At 39.1% G+C, this 20,092-nt stretch overlaps 1 pseudogene; it reads right to left on the bottom strand.

The window, feature by feature from the left end:
* Nucleotides 1-4,767: 4,767 nt before the first annotated feature.
* LOC102973382 (CDK5 and ABL1 enzyme substrate 2-like) overlaps nucleotides 4,768-20,092 on the bottom strand; it is a 26,714-nt pseudogene continuing 11,389 nt past the window's right edge.

Below are 20,092 nucleotides of genomic sequence, written 5' to 3'. Positions count from 1 at the left end.
CCATGGCTCACGGGCCCAGCCGCTCCGCGGTATGTGGGATCTTCCCGGACCGGGGCACGAACCTGTGTCCCCTGCATCTGCAGGCGGATTCTCAACCACTGCGCCACCAGAGAAGCCCTAGACGGAAAAATAAAGAGATCTGGAAAATGGTCTCTCAAGATCATAGTCTGGGTTATTGTTGGAAGCCAACCTGGAGCCTCTGTGCCATGACAGGGCATGGAACAACACCAAGACAGCGCTGCAGGGCAGTGCTGCGCCCAGGAAGCTGACTACATCTCTTCTGATCTGTTTTGTAATTTTGTGCTTCTGCCTTGAAAAAGTACATGGGGGATTTGCCCCCCGTCCCAAGCTAAACCGTGTAAAACATCCTCTTCCCCCTCCCAAACCAAAACCTACGAATTGGAACTTTTTAACAACAGCCCCTGGCTGGTGGGAGAAAAAACAAACAACCTGGAAATGTAGGGTTGTTTCTATGGAAAACACCTATAACAAAAAAACAGTGGCCCTACATGGGAGTAATAAATGATTATGGGTATTGTTGGTTTTGGTATAAGGATAAATTAATCATACAGAGTCAAATGCCAACATTGGAATTGTTGACTCGTCCATTCAGACAAAGCTTCTTGCCCAGAAGAACATAGTGATAGATTGTGGCGAGCATTGCCCTCTGAGGAATGCGCCATTAAGACCCTCATAGCCTCAGGGCCCGATTGTACTCTCCTTGGTATGCATCCTGGACTTCATGGTATGAACGTAAAAAAGGAGATGGCCTTTGGCCAGAGCGCTCCAGGGACCTGCTCAGATACTGAGAGTCCCTGGTTGTTCCCTAAAGCTAGGAAAAGCAACCCTGGAGGGGAAGTTGGTGCCTTTGTGGAACGAGCAATAAACCCGCTGATGCAGACATGGTGGCGACTGAGCCGAGATAAAAATCCAGTTCTATAGAACAATGTTTATACAAAGTTTCTGCTTTAGGGCACAATGACTGTGCAAAGTCCCTGCTTTAGGAGTATATATATGACTATGCTTTGTTAATAAATTTGCCTTGCAACCATGAGTTGCTTGTGCCCTTCTGATCCCATACCTTGGTGCTTTCCGTTCCCCACCCCTTCTCGTCGATTGTTGCTGCACTTTGAGGACCCGCCGCGGCTGGCGGCAATAGATTAAATTGTGAACTATATTGTAGATGATTTAGGGGATACATTGTTAAAACCTGTCCATGCGGACCTCTGGGACACATAGGAAAGGTCAGGAAACTTCCCCCTCCATAGTTTGATGTTTTGAGAACCTTTAGAATTACTTTAAAAGTACATCTAGAAATATTAGGTACAATCTATTGTAAATATTTTTGAGGTTTTAGCTAAGCACCTGTTGATGTAATCACTTAGGGTATATAAATCTGACTGTGAGAGAATAAGGAGATAGATCATGCTTGTACATACATAGTGTTATTGATTTATTTAACTTTCCCTCGCCGACGCTGTCCATCCCTCGGGTATTCCTGGACCTGCAGGAGACATTTGCTTCACAGATAATTGGAGTAAATAGAAACATTTATCCTGATGTAGCAAATGTTGGGGCTGGAAGAATATATATATGGGAACAGCATAGCTGCTGCCTTCAGATACATCGTGGTTTAGAAGTGGAAACCAAGTCTGATCCATATGACTCCAAGGGGCAAAGTTAAGATTAAAGAAAGAGTTAATGGGAAAGGTAATTTGGTTTAGCTTTCTAATAATCAAAGCTGTCTAAATAGGGAGTGGGTTGACACCTCGAGATTCAATGATTATATCCTAACTGGGATTATTCAAGCCGGGCCACGTGACCACTTAATAAGGATGTCATGATGATTATTTAAAGGTGTTAAGTATGCTGAGTTTCTATACTTCTTAAAGTCTTTAAGCTGAAGGTTTCAGAAATTCAACTACCTGATAAAAGATAAAGAACCACAGTAACATAATAGTGCCGGCAGGAAGATCGTCCATGGCCATTTTTTGATGTTAATCACCGAGCTATTAAATAGGAAAAATTCAAATTACCTATTTGTGATATAATCGGAGTTGAAAGCACAGTTTATGACAAAACTGGTGAAAATAAGGCCATAGGAGGGAGACCAGAAAGTTTTGGCAAAGGATGCTTCAAAGAATTAGAGGGAAATAAAGACCACTCTGGTTTGGTTAAATAAGAGAGAAAAGCATCATTACAGTGATTCTATAAATAGGAGAAAAAAAGATATAAGGTATAAATGCTGAAATGGTGGTGGTGGTGTTGTTAAACTTAAGATGATGACATTTCTGAAGATTTAAATTATTTTTTGAGTCCCAAGCAACCTCAGATTATATCTTTATTGATTCTTTCCTTCCCTTCTTTAGCATTTTGCCAAGAGTGGTGACTGGAGACAGTATAGCTGGGTACTGATAACTGTTAACAGGCAATTAATAACAGGTATAGGAAGAGAAGGAGGAAGCAGAGGACAATTAGAAGGATGCAGATAGGGGCTGCATCACTGGTCATCCTTGTCATAATGTCATGACCCACAAACCCATATTCATTAAGGAGATGGCAGGGAAAGGGATAGAGTCAAACTAGACAAAAGTGGGTCTGCAGTGCCTGGAAAGTCAGTGCAGGATGAAGCAGACATGTCTCTGGGAGTGGAAGTCAGAAGAAAGGAGGTATATAGGCACTGAATGTGTACTAGGTGCCAGCCACTGCCATACGCACTTTGTATCCTGTTAACTCATTCATTCTTCACTTCTACCCTCATAGGAAAGTATTCATAATCTCTTTTCACATTTAATGAAAATGAAAATGAGACCCAAATAGATTGCATATCCCAGGTCACACAGCCAGTTACGGATTGCTGGGGATTTTAAATCCCAAAGCTTATGGTCTTTCCACTACATCACACTAGCAAAATGTGCTCGGGCATGAGCAGATAAAGATAAGTGACAAGTGATGCCAGAGACTGGAGCCAGGTGGCAAAAATAAATCAAGCAGGAATGGATACATCAAGCAGATGGAGGGAGGGACTTGGGGAATGCATGGGGAAGGCTGGGGGTGTCTAAGATTCACAGCCAGACTGTCCATTTGAATAAGCCAGAAATCCAGGAGCTAGAAAGATATCAAACACAGAAGAGGACAAGGGCATTCTCAAGAAAACACCCCTGACAAAATGCTCCAAAACCTTTGGGTACTGTTACTACAATCTTGTCTTTTATTCTTCTTTCTTCTTTATTAGGATTTTCCATCTCCTGAACAGAGGGGAAGAGGATGCCTTCCTCATTCCATTCTTCATTCTTCCTTCACCAATGCTATAACCTGTGATTATGAGCCAGCCAAGGTAAAGCTGCATCAAGAGGTAAAGACTGACCTGAAAAGACTCAAGAGAGATTTTAGAAAGAAGTCACCACTCTGTTTCTTGTTGTCAAATTTTGGGGGATTCATTTTTCCATAGAATCCATGAATCTCCTTACCGTGTGTGATCCACGAGTCATCAGTATCATCAGAACAAGTACAAAGGGAGAAAAAAGACAAACTGAGCAAGCGGGCTAAGCCTGCCATTTTACAGACTGCAGCTTGCATGGTCAGATTTAGTCATTTTTAATCAACTGAAAGCCCATTTTGCATTTGGACAAAAGCCCTATTTTAGTAATTTTCCAAGCGAAAGCATGAAAAACAAATGTCTTGCAACTAAACAAGTGAAAGGATATACTATGTAAGACACTCTCAAAGAATACAGTAATTACCACAAATATAAGGTACTATAATTGTGTTCTCAGAAATAGATCTATTCAAAGAAGGCTTTCATATATGTGATTATGCATGACAGCTAAATGAAGCAGACATCAGCAAGGTTTGTCAATATGCAAATACGATTTCTACCAGTCCATTCTGATATGGTTTATCAAATGGCATTAAACGTCTCAAAAGAAACAGACTTCTCTTATTTCCCTAACACATAGCAAACACCTCTCTTTCCACACATGTGAAATAGTCTCTTCATCTATTGTAACACATTGCTCCCAACAATTAGATTTATGTTCTTTGGATTCTGTTAAGGGTGCAATTTTTCACAGTTACTGTACCTTATTATAATCTAGGTAAAACTCATTTAAATGATTTGTGTTACTGAGAGAGTAATAACATCCATTAGAAACTGTTTTGCTTGACCAGGGAGTTAAAATACGATATAGTCTCAGACGTGACTCCTTGCCTTTTTAAGGCCACACTGACTCCTGAAATGAAAACATCTAGGTAAATGTGTATGTGCAAACACACACATACAGCCACACCCACACATTTTCTCTCTCAGGAAATCCAGAGCATGTTTTACTAGGTTTCATTGTAACTGAATGGCATATGATTGAAATGTAAAGTTACCATTGCAAAGACCTCCCACAGACATCCTTTTAAGCTCCAGGATAAGGGCCCTGTGGCATATTCGTGCAGATTTACTCTGGGGGCTGTTCACAAATGGCTCTGTCAAAGCATAACATGTGACTTCCATAATTGAATGTTATTTACATCAGAATGAAATGAGACTGCTTAACTATTAGTGTGAGGTTCCTGATTTTGGCGCTACAGACTGGAGAAATATCTTCTGTTTCCAGGAAAATCGTTTCCCAATTTGTCCTACGTTTGGTTAGTAATCTCGCTCAGAGGCGGAGAGAGTCAGAGAGCCTTCGCTGAGCCCAGGCACGTTCAGCACTTAGCAAGCCAGGGAAGAAAAAAGACTGGGGCTTGGGCCTTGGCGACTTCAGCATCCCACCCTCAACACGGAGGGGCAGGGACCGCGCTGAGAGAGCTCACAAGGTGAGACCCCTGCACAGGGCCAGGAAGAGGAGAATAGGATCTTCGAAGTAGCATGGCGTCATATAGTGACTGCCTGTCAATGGGCACAAAAGAAAATTTCATCTGGAGGCCGTAGACGCCCACCTCCCAGATTTCCAGACTCAACTTGAGCACACAGGGCCAACATAAGGGGAAAGCTCATTTAAAAAAAAAAAAAAAAAAAAAGAAAACTAACCTGAAGAATCTTTTTTTTTTTAACATCTTTATTGGAGTATAATTGCTTTACAATGGTGTGTTAGTTTCTGCTTTACAACAAAGTGAATCAGTTATACATATACATATGTTCCCATAGCTCCTCCCTCTTGCGTCTCCCTCCCTCCCTTTATTGGAGTATAATTGCTTTACAATTGTGTGTTAGTTTCTGCCCTATAACACAGCAAATCAGCTATACGTATACATATGTTCCCATATCTCTTCCCTCTTGCGTCTCCCTCCCTCCCACCCTCCCTATCCCACCCCTCTAGGTGGTCACAAAGCACCGAGCTGATCTCCCTGTGCTATGCGGCTGCTTCCCACTAGCTATCCACCCTACGTTTGGTAGTGTCAACCTGAAGAATCTTAAAGGAACAACACCCTCAAGCTCACAGGGGACCCCAAGATCTTCTAGGGGGAGCTCAAGTTGCCCAGAATTTGGAATATTACTCAAAGACAGGAACCACAGCTTCTTGGTAGTCATTAGTATGCCGCAGCAAATTGGAAAGTGTGTGTTTGTTTCAGAACCTCACTGGAGCATTTTCCTTTGCATTATCCACTATACCTCTCTCTGTCTGCCTCCCAGTTTAACTCAACAAGTGTTTGTGAAACACCTACTATGCTCATGTCTCTGTGCTTGTTATTACAAGAACATGCCAGATGAAAAAAAATCTAGTCTCTGGCTTCGAAGGGTAGGTGGCCTGGTAAGAGAGACAGTCCTGTAAAGAACCTGTCTATCCAGTCTAGTAAAGGAGAGAGAGACTGTATAACTACTTATAGTAGAATAAGAAGCAGCTTGATTGACAGGCCATAGACAATGGAAATAGACATCAGATTCTTGGCTCCATCACTGATGTGTTATTAGGGAAAATTACTAATATTTCTGGATTGTTTCTTTTTCTCTAAAATGGGAATGATCACACCTACCTTCCCCTTCCCAGTGTTGCCTTTGGAATCAGATGAAATGCATGGACAGAGACTTTAGAGACTGGATGGTGATTCATAGGTCTAATAGCTAGTAAGAGCTAATATTAATTAAACAGTCTGTGCCAAGCACTGTGTTGACTCATTTAAATATTTTCTTTTTTAATCCTCATAACAACCCTGGAAGGTTAGGGGACATGCCTGAGATCACAGACTGACTCCTCACCACACTGGCATACTGTTAATTCTCTGCCACTTACAAGCTCAGTGACTTTGGACAAGTCCTTTAATCCCTTTTGATCCTCAATGTTTTCATCAGTCAAATTAAGATGGTCTCAATGAAATTTGTTTTAATTGTGGTAACATACAACATGAGATCTATTCCCTTGACACATTTTTAAGTGCACGATACAGAATTGTTCACTAAAGACACAATGTGGTACAGCAGGTCTCTAGAACTTTTTCATCTACCCGTTGATTAGCAACTCCCCACTGCCCCCTCTCTGCAGCCCCTGGCCGCCACCATTCCACTCTGATTCTAGGAATTTGACCATTTTAGAGACCTCGTATGAGTGGAATCAGGCAGTATTTGTCCTTCTGTGACTGGTTTATTTCACTTAGCATAAGGTTCACTCTTGTTGTGCATAGGGCAGGATTTCCTTTCTTAAGCCTGAATAATATTCTATTGTATATATATAGTACATTTTCAATGAAATTTCTGGGGCCAAACAGTCCAAAATGCTATAACAGAAGTATGAACTCTTTCGAGAGCACAGAGGAGAAGTCATTAATCCCTATTAGTCAGGAATTTATTGATGTGGAATAAGCCCCAACACATTACCCAACTTCCGGTGTGCCTGCTTCATCAGGTCATCTTTTTGTATTTTTATTCATACAAACTCTTAGTCCTACTGGCAACTGAGGCTTATTCATTTTTATCATCTTTCTGAGACCCTTACAAATGTTTGTAGAAATGACTGGATGGATGAGTGGATGGATGGCTCTTATCCGACAACCTGGGCCAATTTCGGCCTTCATTATCTTCCATCTTCTGATCACTTTCTTAGGTCCCCAAACTTCTGGACGAGGTCAAATCTCAATCCTCTGTATCCCCATAACTTCCTGTACATTATTGTGGTTGCCTGTGGATGTCTGCCTTCCCCATCAGATTTTAAGTTTACTGCAATGAACACTATTTGTCTTGTTCACCACTGTGGCTCCAATTCCTAGCTCATAGCAGGTGACCATTAAATATTTAAAGAACAGTGAATGACTGAATGAGTTTTCTAAAGCCTCTGTTTGTCGATGACCTAGTTTTGGGCCATCCAAAGATAAATTCTGCTCCTGAGAAACCTTACTGACCTGGCATTGCTGCTCTATTTAAGTTAAAACACTCAGTGTATTTGATTCAATATTTGTAAATAGCAAAACACTACGTATGTATTATCCTTTTAATATATATTCATAAGATAACAGACAAGCATACACACACACACACAGCCTGATAAAAGGATGGTTTTTAAAAACTGCCTCCAAGCTGCCTCCAAAATAGAAATCATATTTAGTTATTCCATCTATAAATTCTGTTTTACTATCAAGGTCCTAGATACCCTCAGAAATACTACAAGAATCTAAAGCATCTAAAAGAGTAAACAAATTTAGTCTTACTAATGTAGGAGAAGAGAAAGAGATATTTCAGAAAGATTTCTAAAGATCTGAGTGCTTTCTGGTTACCCTTGAGTTAGGTAGAATGATCTGAACTTACCTCAGTATTCATCAAGCTTTATGCTTTGACTAAAGAAACCCAAGGAGCATTAAATGTCTGAATCATACAACCTATTTCCCTTTATCTCATTCCCTGCCTGCTCTAACATTCAAGATTCATCCAGGGCTTCCCTGGTGGCGCAGTGGTTGAGAGTCCGCCTGCCGATGCAGGGGACGCGGGTTCGGGCCCCGGTCCGGGAAGATCCCACGTGCCGCGGAGCAGCTGGGCCCGTGAGCCATGGCCGCTGAGCCTGCGCGTCCGGAGCCTGTGCTCCGCAACGGGAGGGGCCACAACAGTGAGAGGCCCGCGTACCCCAAAAAAAAAAAAAAAAAAAGATTCATCCAGGAAAACAGAAGACAGTACAATGTACTTCATGGAGGAAATTGGTTATACAGATGTTGATGAGGCAAATACAGGGATTAGCAACATCAGGAAGCTACAAACACCACTGGGCTAGAAGATCAAGGGGAAGAGGGCGTGTTATTGGAGCCTACGGGTCCAGGGCACTTGATGGAAACTAGAACTAGGCAGGAGACTCAGCCATCACCAAAGAAGTCACCTAAGGCAGAGATGGATGAGAAAACGTACACCACATTTTTTTCCTTCTGTCCTCAAATCTGAGGAGCACAGATGACAGGAATTAGCTCCCTTGTGATACAGAGAAAATGAAGGGAAGGCAAGGAACCGATGTGAGGTGTGAGAGCACACAGGCCCAGCATCAGTATACCTACCTACCAGCCTACTGATCTGCCTACCCACGTAGCTTCAGGGTCGCTGAAGCAAGTATCTGACTGTTTTGAAAGAGTCACAGATGTAGAAAACAAACTTATGGTAACCAGGGGGGAAAGGGGAGGGGAGGGATAAATTGGGAGATTGGGATTGACATATGTACACTACTATATATAAAATAGGTAACTAATAAGGACCTACTGTAGAGCACAGGGAACTCTACTCAATACTCTGTAGTGGCCTATATGGGAAAAGAATCTAAAAAGGAGTAGTTGTATGTGCATGTATAACTGATTCACTTTGCTGTACACCTGAAACTAACACAATATTGTAAATCAACTCTACGCCAATAAAACATTTTTTTTAAGTATCTGACTGTTTGGAAAGCTTATTTCTTATTGGATGTTAATAAACTGATGTTCTGATTTAAACTATTTTACTGTTTTAAAAAACCTAAAGTTGTTGATCTTAGGTTCTACTATTTTATATTCATTTCACATTTAAAGTTTCTGTTTCAAAAGATAACCCTAACCAGTATGTTATTATTATGTAAAAGACATGGTATAAAAAAATAACCACTCAGTGTTAAGGATTATTCAAAATAATCGTTAACAGCCAAGGAATTAGTGTTGCTTGTCATTTTGCTTCTTCAAAGTGGGAAGTGTGGGCAAAACTAAGGTCTAAGGGGAGAATAAACAAAGGAGATGCATAATAAGATTCAAATGGGAGAATGCTAAAAAGTTTTCTGATAAATCTCTGATGTCAAATAAGAATCCTTTTGGAAAACAATTTTTTTTAAAGCATGCCTAAAATCACTGTTGTCAGAAAAGTCTTACAGGAATTTAAATCACTTGATTTTTTTCAGAAAATATAGCTTGGAATATACAACATGCACAGAACCTGCCCAGCTCTCATTAAATATTCATTTTCATTGACCAACTCAGTCACTCCACTACAAAGCCCTGACTTGCCCATGGCGTTATTTCTTTGGTCTGTGACCTCATCAGATGGTGCAGGCCAAATAACCTCCAGGTGTGACCATTATTGTTCGGATGGAGCCTTTTCTACCTGTGGTAAATAATGGTATAGGAATTTGATACTACAGTAGGTGTGAGATTAACAGATGTGGTTTTCATGCTTTGTCCTTCCCCACTACAGCTGATCCTTCCAATCTCAGGGGTCATTTTCTTTTCAAAACATCAGACAGCCTATGTTGTCATTAAAATCTCCAAGAAGCCCTATGAGGCATGCCTGGTACTGACTCTGCTGAGACAAGCCCAGTCTTGTGAGGCATGTGAAATTCAGAGTTCTAACCACTAGTGCCCATTAAGGATCCTCCAGCAATTTTCATATGATTAGGAACAGCCAAAGCGTAATGGGGAAAAGTACATTCCTACGGCCTCCACACCCCCTGCAGTTTTAAATGCATTCGATCTCTCCTGCTTTTCCTGCTTTAAAAAGGTAAATTAAGTAGTGCAGTTGGGCACTGCTAACCAGCCACCGTGTTCCTTCCCAGGAGGGCAGACTTGAGGGGGAAGAGTCTCATTAATACAACACAATCTTTAGACATGAATGGTCCCTAAACTAACCCAACAAACCAAGGAACGATGTTTACGTCCTTAGGAATATTTAACCCACTCTCCAGAAATTTTGAATACATAGATGAGGTCAGGGACAAATCAATTTTTCTCTAAAGTGTCTTATAATGCCCTTCACAGTCTTGCTACTTAGTATATTTTTAAACAGAAGAAGAAGTGAGAAATGGATACTGTGGGACGGAACGTACTCAAGTATAATAAAATTTCAACCTTGAGACTAGTTTTAAAATGCCAACCCAGCCAGATGAGGAAGAGAAAATAGAATTGGGAGGAAGAATGAAATACTTTATTCTAGAAATAAATATAGATGTGCCTATCAGACGTCTTTATCTCTACTAGTTTCTGAATAATCCCTAAAATTTTCCACAAAACTGCTCCCATTTTTCTACTTCGGAGAAAAAAAGACTTAAAATTTGTACTTACTTCATGGTTACAAATGATATCTCATTTGTGGTATCAAACAACATTAAATTGCTTGAAACTAAGGTGGTTTCAAAAGAGCCAAAACTCAGGGTATAAAATTGAGAAACTCTCAGATCTCATACATTTTTAGTTCTTATGCTACCTGCAATGTCATTCACCAACAATTCTTTGCCCTAAGTTCTCGATTAGAAATGTCCCAAATTGCATCATCATACATTTTTCTCTATTTTAAGTGTCAATTCTAACATTTCCTGACTTAGCTATATATATTTATAACTATGTCCTTAGACACATAAACATTTTTAAAATATTATGTTGATGCCATCCTTTGTATAAACCAAGCCATAGCACAATACAGACTTATTTTTAATTGTTTAAAATCTAAATGTACATTTATTAAAAGTTCCACTTCTCCTTAGGATGTAGAAAGCCACAAGACAGCATCACTCCTGACCTAAAACATAAAAAAGCTGAATAATCTACAAGATTATAACTTTTCCTAAACCCATCGGATGGTTGAGGTTGAAAGGCAAATATAGTAAATTTATTCGATGGACTACATTAATAATTACAAAGAGGGGGAAAACACTGATATACATAACATGGAAAAATCTGAAAATCATTATGCTGAGTGAAAAGAGTCAGACATAGAAGAATACATGCAGTATTTTTTTTTTTACATTTACATAACCTTCTAGAAAGTTGTGAACTAATCTACAGAGACAAAAATAGATCAGTGTTTACCTGGGGTCTGTGTGAAGGGAAAGACAGACTGCAAAGGGGCACAGAAATCTAGAGTGATGGAAACGTTCCGTGTCGTAATTGCAACAATTACCTCACATGTATATACATCTGTAAAAGCTCATCAAATTGTAAACTTTAAATGGATTTATTTTACATAAATTGTACCTCAATAAAAATGACTTTTATGAAACCTTATTTTCACGGGAGGCTTAAGTCAATGCAATTAACTCAAAGTCTCCCAAGAAGTTTCTGAGCTTTCATTCTAATCAGATTTATCTTTCCTCAGTAGGGAAGACATCACAGGATGAACACCCCAAAAGCTAATAATCCAACTGCTATTTACATAAAGGATTCACTAACAAAGAGCAGTAGCTCTTAATGAAAGCAATAGTCACTTCTGCTGGAGCAGGAGAACAAAAGCAGCAGGAAAGTCTAGTAGCATATCTTCTGACGGTCCTGACAGGGCAGCAACCCTCAAGAACTCCCAGGAGCACCTGAAATTGTCCCTGAGTGCCTCAGCTCGGCATTGCTACTATACATATACATATACACACATATATATATTCTTCTTCAGATTCTCTTCCCTTGTAAGGTTATTACAAAATATTGAGTATAGTTCCCTACTGTGCTGTACAATAGGTCCTTATTCATTATCTATTTTATATATAGTAGTGTGTATATGTTAATCCCAAGCTCCTAATTTATCCCTCCCCTCACTCTTTTTTGATACAGGACTATCTCTCAAACATACAAACAGGCCAGCCTAGAATTGCAGTATACTGCCATCATTTCACTTTGGAATGGTTTAAATAGAAGAACTGGAAAAAGTCCAATATTTGTCTTCTAAAATACCCACCAAGTCAATTCCTAGATATTTTCTTGGGCCTCACAGATTCACCATACTTATATTCAAATTAACTAATCTCTTTTTAGATGAAAAACCACAAAAGAAAATTTAGTGCAGAGGTATCCTCAAAGTTTTCTCTTTCACTGAAATTAGGATGACATTTTTGAAAAACTGCTCTTATTTTTTTTTATTTTTTTTAAAAATCATTTCATGTTTTATTTTTTTAATGAAACTGTTAGATTATATTGAAGTCTGTGTGTGTGTTGGGGGGGTGTGGATGTATGTGGAGAGGGTGGTATTTAAGTACACTGTTGTTTTATGGCTACCCATTTGTGATATAGTTTGCTGATAGACTGTAAAAAAGACCCAAAAAAATTCAACCTCACCTTGAAAACAGTGCATGCTTCTTTTTTTCTAGAGAGTTTATGTTAGTATTATTTTGCTGTATCTGTTTGTCATTTAAAACATGATATTCATGTAAAGTTTTATTGTTAGTGGCCTACTGTCAGCTATCACAAAACTGGATGTATTGTGCTATTGCAAGCTTTGTATAGGTGAGAACTTTACAAAAGTAATTAACAAAGCACATTGAGTATAATAATCAATGCTAACAACAGTCATGTAGATAAAATTATTTGCATAAACAAAATATCCTAATTAGTATGAATTCTTTCTTGATGAAGGATGAGAACTATAGATGATAACATTTTCAATATCTTTAATTCTCTGAAGCACTTCTACTTCTGGTAATAGTTTCAGAAATGTCATAGCAGCTACTTTGGGAGATTAACATCTCTAATGCCTTCTTTGTACTGGTAATATTAAGCTTTCAGTAACCATCTTTTGGATGGTTGCCACTTAACTCTATACTGCATATAAATTTTAGTCAGTGTCTTTTAGATAGCTAATTCATTCAAAAAACATGAATGCATACTATATGTATCTACACATCAAAGATATAGCAGTTTTTTTTCTTACTGTGCAGTTTATTTTTATATATGCATTAGCAATATTTTAAAAACTGCTTTTAAAAGTGAACTGCCTACCTTTGGAGAAGAAACTATGAAATTTAGCTTTTTCATCTTCACGGTCTTTCCAAAACCAAAACACCCTGATAGGGAATGAAGGAATTAGTTATTCAACTACTGACACAAAACTTCTAGATTTTTTTCCAAATATCCCAAATTCTGTTATGCTAAAAGAGGAAGAATCTTTTAAATGATTTTTCACTTTAAGAAAAAAGTGATTTATTTTCCCTTTAAAAGCAGCTTTAGGATATTGTGGATATCACCGTGTAGCAGGATACTGCCTTAGTGAAATGCTCCATGTTTTAGAGCTTCTTCCTCCAGGATGTAACCTACAGTGTGGTTGGTTTTTCTAATCGCTCTGTCTGTCATAGAGATAACTCTCTCCTTCACTGCTTCCCAGTGTGGTCACCAGCGTGGCTGAAATAACAATGTGTTTGAAACAGTCTACCTTATGCAGGAGCCCGTGTTGAAAATTTCATAATTCGTCTAAATATTAGGTTAAACAAAAATGATTTAAGGGCTTCCCTGGTGGCACAGTGGTTGAGAATCCGCCTGACAACGCAGGGGACATGGGTTTGAGCCCTGGTCTGGGAAGATCCCACATGCCGCGGAGTAACTAAGCCCGCGAGCCACAACTACTGATCCCACGCGCCTAGAGCCGTGCTCTGCAACAAGAGAAGCCACCGCAGTGAGAGAAGCCCACACACAGCAAAGAAGAGTAGCCCCTGCTCACCACAACTAGGGAAAGCCCGCGCGCAGCAACAAAAACCCGACGCAGCCAAAAATAAATAAATTTTAAAAATTGACTCTTAAAAAAAAGAAGAAATGATTTAAACCTTGAAATGGTTTTCTTCTTAACTGTTCGAGGCTCAAACTCTAATAGACTATAAAATAATTAAGGGGAAAAACGCTAAAGGAAGCACACGTTTTCTAAGAGGGAGAAAGGTGGAGAGGTTGGATTGTACACACCAACAGGCTCAAGGAAGGATGATAAGCGATGGTGATGAATCTGCGTGCCTTATTCCTGCTTCCAAAGAAATTAAATGTAAAAGGAAAGGGTTTCAATTAGAAATTCAAGTGATATCACCTAAGGAGACTTAAGACAAGATATCCTTATCATACCAAAAAAATGGAAAAAAGAATATAAAAGTCTATTAAATGAAAATGATTTGACAGTCAGAGAGCAAGAAATGGCGCTTTTGCAATTCCAGAATGTTTGAATTATTCATCTTCTCCTTGAAAATGTGTCAATTGTAATAAAGTTTGCCAGAGCTTTCCACACTAAAATAATTTACGGGGCATTACACTGAGAACAAAAAGCAAAATAATATCCTTTATACAAAAGTATTTTTCCTTTAAATTACTTAAAAAAACCAAAAAATATGCTTTTTAAATTAATAATTCTAACTTCTTTAACAACTTAGGTGCCAATATAGCTAAGAATTATCACTCTATCAGCAGTTTTTTAATAAAACATGGAAGTGAACATGCTGTCTCTTAACAAACTGATAAGAATCTAAGTGGAAAAGCATCAACTAGACTGCAAATGAATAGCATAAATCTAAACATGTCCCCCTGAAAAATTCGGAATCTGGCAAAACATCTGTTTGGCTGGCTGGCAGTCATCCTAAGTGATGATGCATGCCTTTTACTTCCTGGAGAAATAATTAAGCAGTAAGTTTAACAGTTTCTTCCAGCTCCTTCAAGAATTGGAAGTGCCAAGGACTCAGAAGTTTATTATCAAAAAAATTTTAACCTGGGACCTTGGGTATCCAGGCTGCTCAGGACCAAAGCAAGGCAGAGATGTGGGCGTGGTATAGAGCCCTGCTCAGTGAGTTAGGGCTCCCGCTTTGGTGTTTTAGTTGTCACAAAGCCACCCTGAGTCCTGCAAAGATGACCCAGCATGCCAGGCTTCTCTCCAGCCTCTCGACTTCTCTCCTCCAAAGGGACCTGGATGAAGCAGAGACCTGGATGGACCAGTCCTGACTCTGTGAGGTCCAGTTTCCTCTACGAATACATGTATTCCTCTATGAATACAAAACATGTATTCAAACTACATGAGCTGAAGAGGTAAGACGAGAACATTTGTCTCTTTTGCTTAGATTGCCCTAATTGACAAGACAAAACACCCCTAAATAGCTCTAGTCCATGAGGAAGGCAAAGGAAAGGAATGGCACTTTTCTATGGTACCAAATCAAGTTTTTAGTGGATAAATAGATAAAGTATCCTATCTCTGCTAGGCACTAATATATTGGGCAGGGGGACACTCCATTAATGCACAATGTAAAAACAGAACTCAACCTATTAAGTGAAGGATTTATTCTACATTATCATTTAATTACCAACCTGTCTCTATATGCAATTATAGTACTACGGTTTCATTAGGCACTTTCACTGAGATTTTCTAATTAAAACCCTCCCAGGTAACTGATGCGCAGTAGGTTTGATTAGCATTTTTATCTTTCTTTTTCTCATCGAAAGTAAAATAACCTATCTTTGCACTTACGTCAAAAATAGGAGCCTCCTCCCTAGGTCTCCTTCGCACAGACACTAGTCACAATTTCCTGCCAGATGCCTCAGGGGAGAATTTCACCTTGCACAGTTCTACTGGAAGATGCTATGGCTTCCTGTTGAACAGAATATTGAGTCTCCCTGCACTGATACAGTTTAGGAATTAAAAGACTTTGGAGTCAGATTAACCTGGTTTCAAACTTCGGCTCCTCTACTAACTAGTTGCACCTCTGGCAAATTCCTTGACCTCTGTGACTATTTCGCATTTGCAAAATGGGGACTGTTATGAGGCATAAATGACAAAATGAGTGAAGCGTTTAGCACAGCATGTGGCACGTAGTAAGTGGTAATTGTTATTGTCGCTATTGTCATTTTTGCTGTTGCTGTTACAGGGTGTGGATAAGGAAAATATTCAGAGATTTTAATTAAGGTATGTGTTCCCAGGCAACTTAGTTTCCTGGAGGCTGTACCACAAGCATCTTGCTCCGGAGACTTGGTTGGCATCCATCATTTAATATTAAGGTTTGAGCACGTTTCTTATTGTTTCTTCTCTGATTGTACTGCCTATTCTGTTCTGTGCCCTTCCAAGTTCAGTTTTGTGTCATGACGGACTGTCCCACACAGACTATCATCTGTGCTCTCCTGTTCTCTGGCTTCTGGTTGGACTTAGCCAATGGGAGGCACCACCAGAAAATCTGAGCATGAGAGAAGACAGGTCAGGAATGTCTCCCTCACTACCACCTGCTTTGGGGCCATAATTCTGGCAGTGGTCAGATGTCTCTGCAGCTACCCTGGAAGTCCCTTCACACCTCCAGCTTTCACTGGACTCTGTTAACAAGTCTATTTTCTCCCCTCATCCCTTCAGGCCTAGGAGTGGCATTAGCTTCTTTTGCTAGTAGCTAGAGCCTGAACATCCTTCATTGGTTTGCTTATCCATACTTTGTAAATAGTCCCTTCTCTAACTACTCATCAGAATTTCATCTAAGTGCATCTCTGTTTCCCATTGGGACCATGAGTAATGTACCCCTTCAGATCAATATGTTTCCCTGAAGCCAACTGGGTTAATGTTCATTTTACAATTTTTATTGAGTCCTACTATGCACTAAACACTGGGCTAAGTGCAAAGTGCAAGGGAAAAAAATTTTATATATATATATATATATATTTAAATACGTATACATGCCCTTCTCTTCAAAGACGTCAGTCTTCCCAAGGAGCTACATCTACAAAACATAAATCATAATCCAGTGTAATAAATGTGCTATGTGCATGTGCAAAGTACACGAAGATTTATAGTCTAACTTATTTGTGGGGACGGAAGGCAGGACGGAAGGGAGGTCGGAAATAATCAGGAACATCTTTTAGTGTGACCTCAAATAAGAGGAGAAATTTAAGAGGCAGAAATATAAGGAAGTGGCACTTCAAGCATAGAAGAGAATGTTTAAAAGTCATGATGACCTGAAGATACACAGTATATTTAGTGAACAGCAAAGTCATTCGGGGTAAGGAGAACATAGTGCTAAGATTAGAATGGTGATGAGATGGGAGGATGCCATCATGAGGTATCGTTAAGTGGCTGGATATTGGCCAGGTTTGGAAGGACATTACGGGAACTTGTGTAAAAGGGTTCATACTGTGAATGCTTCCTCCCACTCATCACAAAAATAATTATATCAGACAGATACTGTACTCAAGTACAATCAAGCTTTTTTAAAAAATATCTTTATTGTAGTATAATTGCTTTACAATGGTGTGTTAGTTTCTGCTTTACAACAAAGTGAATCAGCTATACATATACATATATCCCCATATCTCCTCCCTCTTGCATCTCCCTCCTACCCTCCCTATCCCACCCCTCTAGTGGTCACAAAGGACCGAGCTGATCTCCCTGTGCTATGCGTCTGCTTCCCACTAGCTACCTATTTTACATTTGGTAGTGTATATATGTCCATGCCACTCTCTCACTTCGTCCCAGCTTACCCTTCCCCTTCCTCATGTCCTCAAGCCCATTCATTCTCTACATCTGTGTCTTTATTCCTGTCCTGCCCCTAGGTTCTTCAGAACCTTTTTTTTTTTTTTTTTTAGATTCCAGATATATGTGTTAGCATATGGTATTTGTTTTTCTCTTTCTGACTTACTTCACTCTGTATGACAGACTCTAGGTCCAACCACCTAACTACAAAAAACTCAATTTCATTTATTTTTATGCCTGACTAATATTCCATTGTATATATGTGCCACATCTTCTTTACCCATTCATCTATCAATGGACACTTTGGTTGCTTCCAAGTCCTGGTTATTGTAAATAGTGCTGCAATGAGCATTGTGTTACGTGACTCTTTTTGAATTATGGTTTTCTCAGGGTATATGCCCAGTAGGGGATGGCTGGGTTGTATGGGAGTTCTATTTTTAGTTTTTTGAGGAACCTTCATACTGTTCTCTTTAGTGGCTGTATCAATTTACATTCCCACCAACAGTGCAAGAGGTTTCCCTTTTCTCTTCACCCTCTCCAGCATTTATTGTTTGTAGATTTTCTGATGATGCCCCTTCTGACTGGTATGAGGTGATACCTCATTGTAGTCTTGATTTGCATTTCTCTAATGATTAGTGATGTTGAGCATCCTTTCATGTGTTTGTTGGCAATCTGTATATCTTCCTTGGAGAAATGTCAATTTAGGTCTTCAGCCCATTTTTGGATTGGGTTGTTTGTTTTTTTGATATTGAGCTGCAAAGGCTGCTTGTATATTTTGGAGATATGTGTGGGTTCATCTCTGCGCTTTCTATCCTGTTCCATTGATCTATATTTCTGTTTTTGTGCCAGTACCATACTGTCTTGATTACTGTAGCTTTGTAGTGTCTGAAGTCCAGAAGCCTGATTCCTCCAGCTCTGTTTTTCTTTCTCAAGATTGCTTTGGCTATTCAGGGTCTCTTGTGTTTCCATACAGATTATGAAATTTTTTGTTCTAGTTCTGTGAAAAATGCCAGTGGTGGTTTGATAGGGATTGCATTGAATCTGTAGATTGTTTTGGGTAGTAGAGTCATTTTCACAATGTTGATTCTTCCAAACCAAGAACATGGTATATCTCTCCATCTGTTTGTATCATCTTTAATTACTTTCAACAGTGTCTTATAGTTTTCTTCATACACGTCTTTTGTCTCCTTAGGTAGGTTTATTCCTAGGTATTTTATTCTTTTTGTTGCAATGGTAAATGGGAGTGCTTCCTTAATTTCTCTTCCAGATTTATTATCTTTAGTGTATAGGAATGCAAGAGATTTCTGTGCATGAATTTTGTATCCTGCTACTTTACCAAATTCATTGATTAGCTCAAGTAGTTTTCTGGTAGCATCTTTAGGATTCTCTATGTATAGTATCATGTCATCTGTAAACAGTGACAGTTTTACTTCTTCTTTTCTGATTTGGATTCCTTTTATTCCTTTTTCTTCTCTGATTGATGTGGCTAAAACTTCCAAAACTATGTTGATTAACAATGGTGAGAGTGGACAACCTTGTCTTCTACCTCATCTTAGAGGAAATGGTTTCAGTCTTTCACCATTGAGAACAATGTTGGCTGTGGGTTTGTCATATATGGCCTTTATTATGTTGTTATGTTCCCTCTATGCCTACTTTCTGGAGGGTTTTTATCATAAATAGGTGTTGAATTTTGTCGAAAGCTTTTTCTGCATCTATTGAGATGATCATATGGTTTTTTTCCTTCAGTTTGTTAATATGGTTTATCACATTGATTGATTTGACTATATTGGGGAATCCTTGCATTCCTGGGATAAACCCCCCTGATCATGGTGTATGATCCTTTTAATGTACTGTTGGATTCTGTTTGCTAGTATCTTGTTCAGGATTTCTGCATCTATGTTCATCAGTGATATTGACCTGTAGTTTTCTTTCTTTGTGACATCTTTGTCTGGTTTTGGTATCAGGGTGATGGTGGACTCGTAGAATGAGTGTTGGAGTGTTCCTCCCTCTGCTATATTTTGGAAGAGTTTGAGAAGGATAGGTGTTAGCTGTTCTCTAAATATTTGATAGAATTCACCTGTGACCCATCTGGTCCTGGGCTTTTGTTTTTTGGAAGATTTTTAATCACAGTTTATATTTCAGTGCTTGTGAGTGGTCTGTTTATATTTTCTATTTATTCCTTGTTCAGTCTCAGAAGGTTGTGCTTTTCTAAGAATTTGTCCGTTTCTTCCAGGTTGTCCATTTTATTGGCATATAGTTTCTTGTAGTAATCTCTCATGATCCTTTGTATTTCTGCAGTATCAGTTGTTACTTCTCCTTTTTCATTTCTAATTCTCTTGATTTGAGTCTTCTCCCTTTTTTTCTTAATGAGTCTGGCTAGTGGTTTATCAATTTTGTTTATCTTTCAAAGAACCAGCTTTTAGTTTTATTGACCTTTGCTTTTGTTCCTTCATTTCTTTTTCATTTATTTCTGATCTGATCTTTATGATTTCTTTCCTTCTGCTAACTTGC

Source organism: Physeter macrocephalus, chromosome 15 (genome assembly GCF_002837175.3).
Source record: "Physeter macrocephalus isolate SW-GA chromosome 15, ASM283717v5, whole genome shotgun sequence".
Lineage (NCBI taxonomy): Eukaryota > Metazoa > Chordata > Mammalia > Artiodactyla > Physeteridae > Physeter > Physeter macrocephalus.
The sequence above is the reverse complement of the archived record's forward strand: the minus strand, read 5'-3'. Positions and strand labels throughout refer to the sequence as shown.